Consider the following 7037-nt stretch of genomic DNA (forward strand, 5'->3'; position numbering starts at 1 on the left):
CCAGTATTGCACTAATTTTTTTTCTCCAATCTTGCCTATGTTTCTTAGACTTTTACATGCAAATTTTGGTTTGCTGTCGTTGTTGTGTACTTTCTTTCCATATCATTGAGGCTTGGTTTACTTTCATTAATGTTTTTATGTCTGAGTATCAGTTTCTGTTCCTCTTTCTTCATGTTCATTGTTCTTATCTTCTGTGGTGTCAAACTTGCTATTAAACTCATCTGTGAATATTCCAATTTGGATATTCTTTTCAATTTTAGAATCTTATTTTTTAACAGTTTAAATCTTAGATTACCGGCATATTCACTTATTATGCAGTTTTTCCTTTAAAATTTTACAAATATTTTAAAAACTTTTGAAATTTATTTCTACTAACATTAATTCTCATATCTCATTTTATTTCTTTCTTTTTCTTAGATTACATAATCTTCAGTCATATTTTACACAGGTCTAGTAATTTCTATTGTATTGGGACATTGTAAGTAATACATGGATGAGAATGCAGAATTTTGTCATCTTCTTTCCAAAATATTGTTTTGTTTTTGAGAGCAGTTAATTTACCAGCAGATCACGTTATTTTTTAATTTTGATAAGAAAATTTAATATTTCCAACACTCTTGCTCTGGAGTAGTCCTGTTCATAATACATGGCTTTTATGGGAGTCTCAACTGAAAACCCAGCTCTTGCCATGCTACCTGGTCTGACCGCCTACATTTTCAACTACTTTGGGATGCTGTAACATCCCAAAGTAATTGCTGTTCACCTCATTTACTAGTAGTTCTTTGTTATGCTTTATAAAAACTTTATGTATGTAATCTTGGGGTTCATCCAAAGAGTTAATGTTATTGCTATGATAAGTTTTGGAGCTTTTCCTCTGTGCGTTTCTCACCTCTCTCTAACTCTGCCCACACCAAATTGAGCTTCTCCAGAAGCCCCAAACTTAGATCTTTAATTTTGCAGTTTAATAAAACCACTGTGGCATACGTGGGCTCTACTTTCTTACACTGTGATCCAGAAAGTGCATCCAGGGTAAAATTCTAAGAAATCATAAAGGTTACTGTTTTCATAGGAATCACAATTCTCCACTACCTGTGGTAAAATTTCTAAAACTATGGATTCATATGATTTGTCTGGCGTTTTGTTTTTTGTTTGTTTGTTTTGAGACGGAGTCTTGCTCTGTCGCCCAGGCTGGAATGCAATGGTGCGATCTTAGCTGACTGCAACCTTCACCTAAGAGGCCCAGATGGTTCTCATGCCCCAGCCTCCCGAGTAGCTGGGATTACAGGTGTGCACCACCTGGCTAAATTTTTGTATTTTTAGTGGAGACAGAGTTTCACCATGTTGTCCAGGCTGGTCTCAAACTTCTGACCTCAGATGATCTGCCTGATCAGCCTCCCAAAAGGAGGGATTACTGGCGTCAGCCACTGCACCCAGAACGTACAGTTTTACATAGTCCTTTATGTCAAAATGGCCAGAGAAGTTACTCTTTATTTAAGCATGCTCAGAGCAAAAATCCACCTTAAAACAATTTTAAATCATAGGATAGATAGCTTACTTTTCCTCACCATTGAATTGAATTGCAGCTTAATCTCTACAAAGAGAGTGATTGTTCCCTTTTACAAGTAAAGAAGATTTAAGATAAATTACTTCAAAGAGGATTTATGAGGACACCAATCTTACATTGTACTTTATCTTCCATCTCTCTGCAACTGCTAGTACTAATGTTAACTTGTGTTAGGGAATCTGGCTTTTTCAAATCTGCAAGCTCTAAATTAACAGCCTCTCTTGGTCAAAGTGGATTTCAGGCTGCAGACTGAAAAGACTGCTCTTAGAAATGCTGCATTTCCTTCTTTTTTCACTTTCAGATAAATCTTATATAAAAGCAAGCTTATTTCATGTAATGTTAAGGGCCTAGAAAGGATAAGCTCCAATCATGCTTGATTGGGGTTCTGGCTCTGTGATTTTCTTGATTTCATTCCTCTGTGTGCCAGCTTCATTGCCTTGTTGACTTCCCTCATGTTGCAGACATGATTACATCATTTCTGACTTTATATGATGCACAATACCATATAGAAGAAACGTTACTTGTGATACAGAATGTTTATAAAAAAGTCTTGAGGGACACATAATTGGCTTAATCTAGATCACATGCTTCTCCATCGGGTCTAGATAGATCCCCATAGAAGACAAAGGCTTAAGTAAAAGGAAGAACAGGCGAACCCTTGGGAGACATTCTGTTTATTACATTTGTATTATGATTTTATTTGTTTAATGAATCACAAGCACTTTTCCAGCCTTTAAAATTTTTGGTTAAGATAATACTGACTCCTTTTCAGAATACTGAAGAGATGGAGAAAAATAAATAAATAAAAAGATAATACTGACACAACAAAATATACTAAATAAATTTACTTAAACCCTCCAAGAGTAAAAATATTTTCAGAAAGATCTGAAGAGTCCCTGCTGATATATTATTTGAGAGAGATTACTGTTTTTTTCTTTATTATTATTCTAACCATGTCACTGTAAAAATAGTCAAAAGATGATTATTCTAACCACCTTCCCTCTTTTACAGGAAAAAAAACCGGCCTTAGTATGCTTAAATGGTTAGTCCAAATCCATGGAAAGACTAAATCAATACAATACTATTACATCAAAATTTCATTCATCAGGCTACATCCAGTTTAAAATACGTATTTATGTTATAGAAAATATGGATAAAATCATAGCTTAGATCAGTTTACTTACATTTCAAATAAAGAGTTTTAGCATTCTTCAAATTATTAAAGACAAGATACTATAAATCATGTAAAAGTACATAATGGAAATTTATTTGTAAAGCTTAATTTATAGTGCATTTTAATTATATACAATCCTTTGTCCTATTGTTTTGTTAATCTTTACTTATAAATTATCATGTTCCACCAAATATGCATTATTCATTCCTCTGAATTTTAATTAAATTAGTACTCAGTTCTGTGTCCCTCCTTATTCTCTTCTTTCTTTTTTCCTTTCTCTCCCCTCACCCCTAATTACCTCCATGCCTCCAAGATATGATAGGTAAAATGAAAACGCTTGAGTCACAACAGTTCTATTGTCATAAAACACTGCAACTGTATCAAGTAACAGGGTATTGCTATAATTGTAACCCAACTATGTCCAACCTAACTTTATGCCAGAACACTGCACAGCATACTAGAATACTGTATCTTATATAAGTATTTTTAACGTAAATTTTAACATCTATAAAACTCATACATATTGCTAATAGTCAAGGGAGAAATAAGTCAGATAATTTATATATAGTACTTAGTACATTTCCTGGACAAACTAAATACTCAATAAATATTAACTCCATTAAGTGTTATAAGAAAAGTACAAATAACTGTTAATTAAATTATACTTGAAACAATAAATAAAATGCAGGATAAAATTCTTAACCAAAGACTCACCTACTGCAAAGCTATGCTACTCCCTAAAGTTGCATGTGTCCAATTTAGCTTGTGGAAGGCACTACACAGTCCCCAACTAATGACAGTTCAACTTATAATTTTATGACTTTATGATAGTGGGAAAACAATACACAGTCAGCAGAATCCTTCCTTCAAGTACCCATACAAAATTTTGATTTTCATTTTCAGTATAGTAGCCAATAAATTATTTAAGAGATTCAATATTTCATTATGAAATAGGCTTTTTATTAGATAATTTTGCCCAACTGTAGGCTAATGTGAGTGTTCAAACATATTTAAGGTTGGCTAAGCTACGATGTTCAGTGCATTAGGTATATTAAATGAATTTTCAATCTAAAACATTTTTAATTTACAATGCATTTATTGGGATGAAATTCCATCAGGAGTCAAAAAACATATGAATTTGAACAGAGAATTAGAGTTTTCCATGAATTCTCCCAAGAATCTAGGCATTCCCTGTTTAGTGATTTCAGGGAAAAAATCCAATGAGTTCTATGATTGGAGCTATAAGAAATTCTATAGAAAAATCTAAATTGTATTCAAGAAAGAGATTTAGTGATTAGAAGAGGCTGAGAATTGATATTCTTAGGCTACAATTAGCATTTTAAAAAGATGAAATTCTACTCTTCTTTTTGAGTTGCTTGATTTATACTATTACTTTATTCAGATAAGAACAGCTGAAAATTGCACAAGATGAAATGTTTTGCATGAGGCCAAAGACTTTGTAACCTTAAATAAGATTAAAGAGCTTTTCTCTTGAGGATCAACTTAGACAGACCCTGAAGTGTTTTCCTGGTCCTCTGACCTCAGACAGAGCTCTCTAGCTCAGCATCCCACTGGGCTACTGGTTACCACCCCTCACTGTGGGGCAGAATTAATTAGTGTCTCTGAAGCTCTTCCAAACTACTGTCCAAAGGACATACATAACAGTGGCCCTGCACGCATAATCATCCTGTCAACCTTTTACCACCCCATGGCCCATTTACACGGCTGGCGTTTTAACACTTATAGTCCTGCAGTAAATTTAGCACAGCAACATGCAAAGTGTTTGTTACTGTTCTCCAGAGAGAGTGTATTTAATATTTTCTTTTGCAGAGTAGCAGACCCAAATTTACGCCATCCTTCCTGTTATTCAGAATAGCCTGTATTTTGGCATACAATCTTAATAGAACTGTTTTTCTAAGCATTTGAAACATAAACAGCATCAGAACAATTTCCAGGCAAAGCACCAAATGAGAGCCTGTTGGAATAAAGAAGCACAAGCTGTAAAAGGATTGAAGATGACTACACATGCACCATTCATCATGTTTCTGTTTGAGGCACAGAGTGGGGAGAGTTTGTTGCCTCTGCTGCTCCTGGGACAGTACAGCCTATCAATCTAGTCATTTCAGCAATGCCACTATGCTTTTCACTCTTTACTCATGTTGGAGATCTACAGTCTTTCTGCAGATGATCCCTGCCCTTCCATCTGCTTTGGCATCTGTGCTAGGAGCAGGAGAAAAGCTTCACAGCTGTGGTTTTCCTCGCCCAAGCCTCTAGGACCAACTCTGCAGATGCTCTAAACACAATATAATTGGTATATTCTTTCAACCGCTGTTCATGTGTTCCTTTTGAGTTATGCAGAGAAGAAAATAAAACACATCAGAAGTAATCCTAAAAAGTTCTCCTTTGATCAAAATAGCCACAGCAATTTACCAAGCAAACAATATACCAAGATTTCTGCTGGATGATTCAAGGCACTGATGGTCTCCTGTGAGAAACCTGGAAAGAAACACTCTGTGGCATGGCAGATAAGAAAATAAATATAAAACAAAGCAATAGATTTAAAATTCTTTGTATTTCATAACCTGTTGGTGTGTATGTCTTATTCAATATTGTGCAACTATAACAGAATAAACACACACTGAGTAATTTACAAAGAACAGATGCACATTGTTGGTAGGGAGACTGTACTCTATTTGCTTCTCCATTAGCTTGTGATCCTAGTCCAACTCATAGTCTTATCTATAGAATTAGCATGGGCAGGTAAGAAACCAACAGGTCTAAATACATTAGACACAGTCCCATGGTGCACAAAGACTTCAGGCATCAATGTGAGAAGATACAGTGCCACTTTCATCTGGGACCCCTTGTCTGCATTCTTCTAATGAAATATACAGTGCCACTTTCATCTGGTAGCTTCCCACTTCAACTCATAGCCCTGTGTCTGCATTCTTCTAATGAAAATGTCTATTTGCTCTTCACTAAAGTGGACTGATAAGACTATGAAGCCCCGTCTACTATCCAAAGCCCCAGTTGGAGATATATAAGGATTGGTGGGATCCTTTATCTTGCCAGAAAGGAATGAGGGAGAAAAGGGGGGAGAGATAAAAAGTTTTCTTCTTTTCTGCCCATATGCTATGCCCCTACATCATCTCTCTAGCATTCTTCCTCTGTGATTTTGTAAATTTGAAATGGATCTGCAACACCCCTCAGTCAGAAAACTCCAGTCAGGGAATAGCATATAGGCATCTCATCTTGGATGTAACTCCAAATGTTAATAAAAGATAAACCCAGATCTATCATTTTTCCTAAAGACTGGGAGAAAGTAGAAGGGAAGTACACTATTGCTGCACAATATTGTCCTGTCCCAACTCTTCCTCTTCGAAAATGAGATCAATTCCTTATTTAACCCATCTTACGAGAAAAGATAGAGGAAAGTGCAGGACTTCTACTTGACTTCCCTTGCTCTGTAACTCTATGTTGGTATCTCCAGCATTTCTGTCTTAAATCCCCGAATGCCTAATATCGGCACCTCCATACCACATCCTTCCCATTAAGTGTTATCTGGAAATTATTTTTAAAACCCGGCTTAGTCTTTTCATCAACAACAAATTTACCCAAGTTGCCAAAGCTATGACTTACTAAAAGAAAAATGAAATACCTTATGCACCATAGCATAATAGATTTTTGTGCTGTTGTTCGCATTACTCTTATTTCACTCAGAGTCTAGTACTTTATGATAATTACCTACATGGCTAAAATAATGTATATGACTAAACAAAGATCATACTCCCAATATTACTGAAATATACATAATTACAAAATATCTTTGAAACCAGTAAAATGCTACACCTGACAAGGAATTACCATTTCATTTGTTTCAGAGCAAGCATGTTTATGGAATTGAGAAAACACTCAATAATGGAGATCAAGCTTAAATTGTTATGACAGTCCTGGAGATTAGACACAGAAAAGACATGGGGAGCTGAAAATATACTATTATACCCTTGCTTTTATTCGCATACATTTTTACTGTTAATAAGCATTTATTATATGCAAATTCAAGTGCAGCCTAAAAGAATTCTATAAACTATTAATTTGTTAAACCATTGTTTCATAAGAATTATAATAAGACTTTTTCATTAAAGCTCTTTAATTGAAACAAGGGAAATGGAAGAAAAACTGAAGAATATTTACAAAAATACCTAAAAATAATAAAATCTGAAAGATGTGCTTCATTACTAGGACATTTATCTTTAGAGGAACAGCTAAAATATTAGACAGAGCTTCAAGCACAGGAGG

The sequence above is a fragment of the Cebus imitator genome, unplaced genomic scaffold (assembly GCF_001604975.1).
Source record: "Cebus imitator isolate Cc_AM_T3 unplaced genomic scaffold, Cebus_imitator-1.0 Scaffold186, whole genome shotgun sequence".
NCBI classification, from domain to species: domain Eukaryota; kingdom Metazoa; phylum Chordata; class Mammalia; order Primates; family Cebidae; genus Cebus; species Cebus imitator.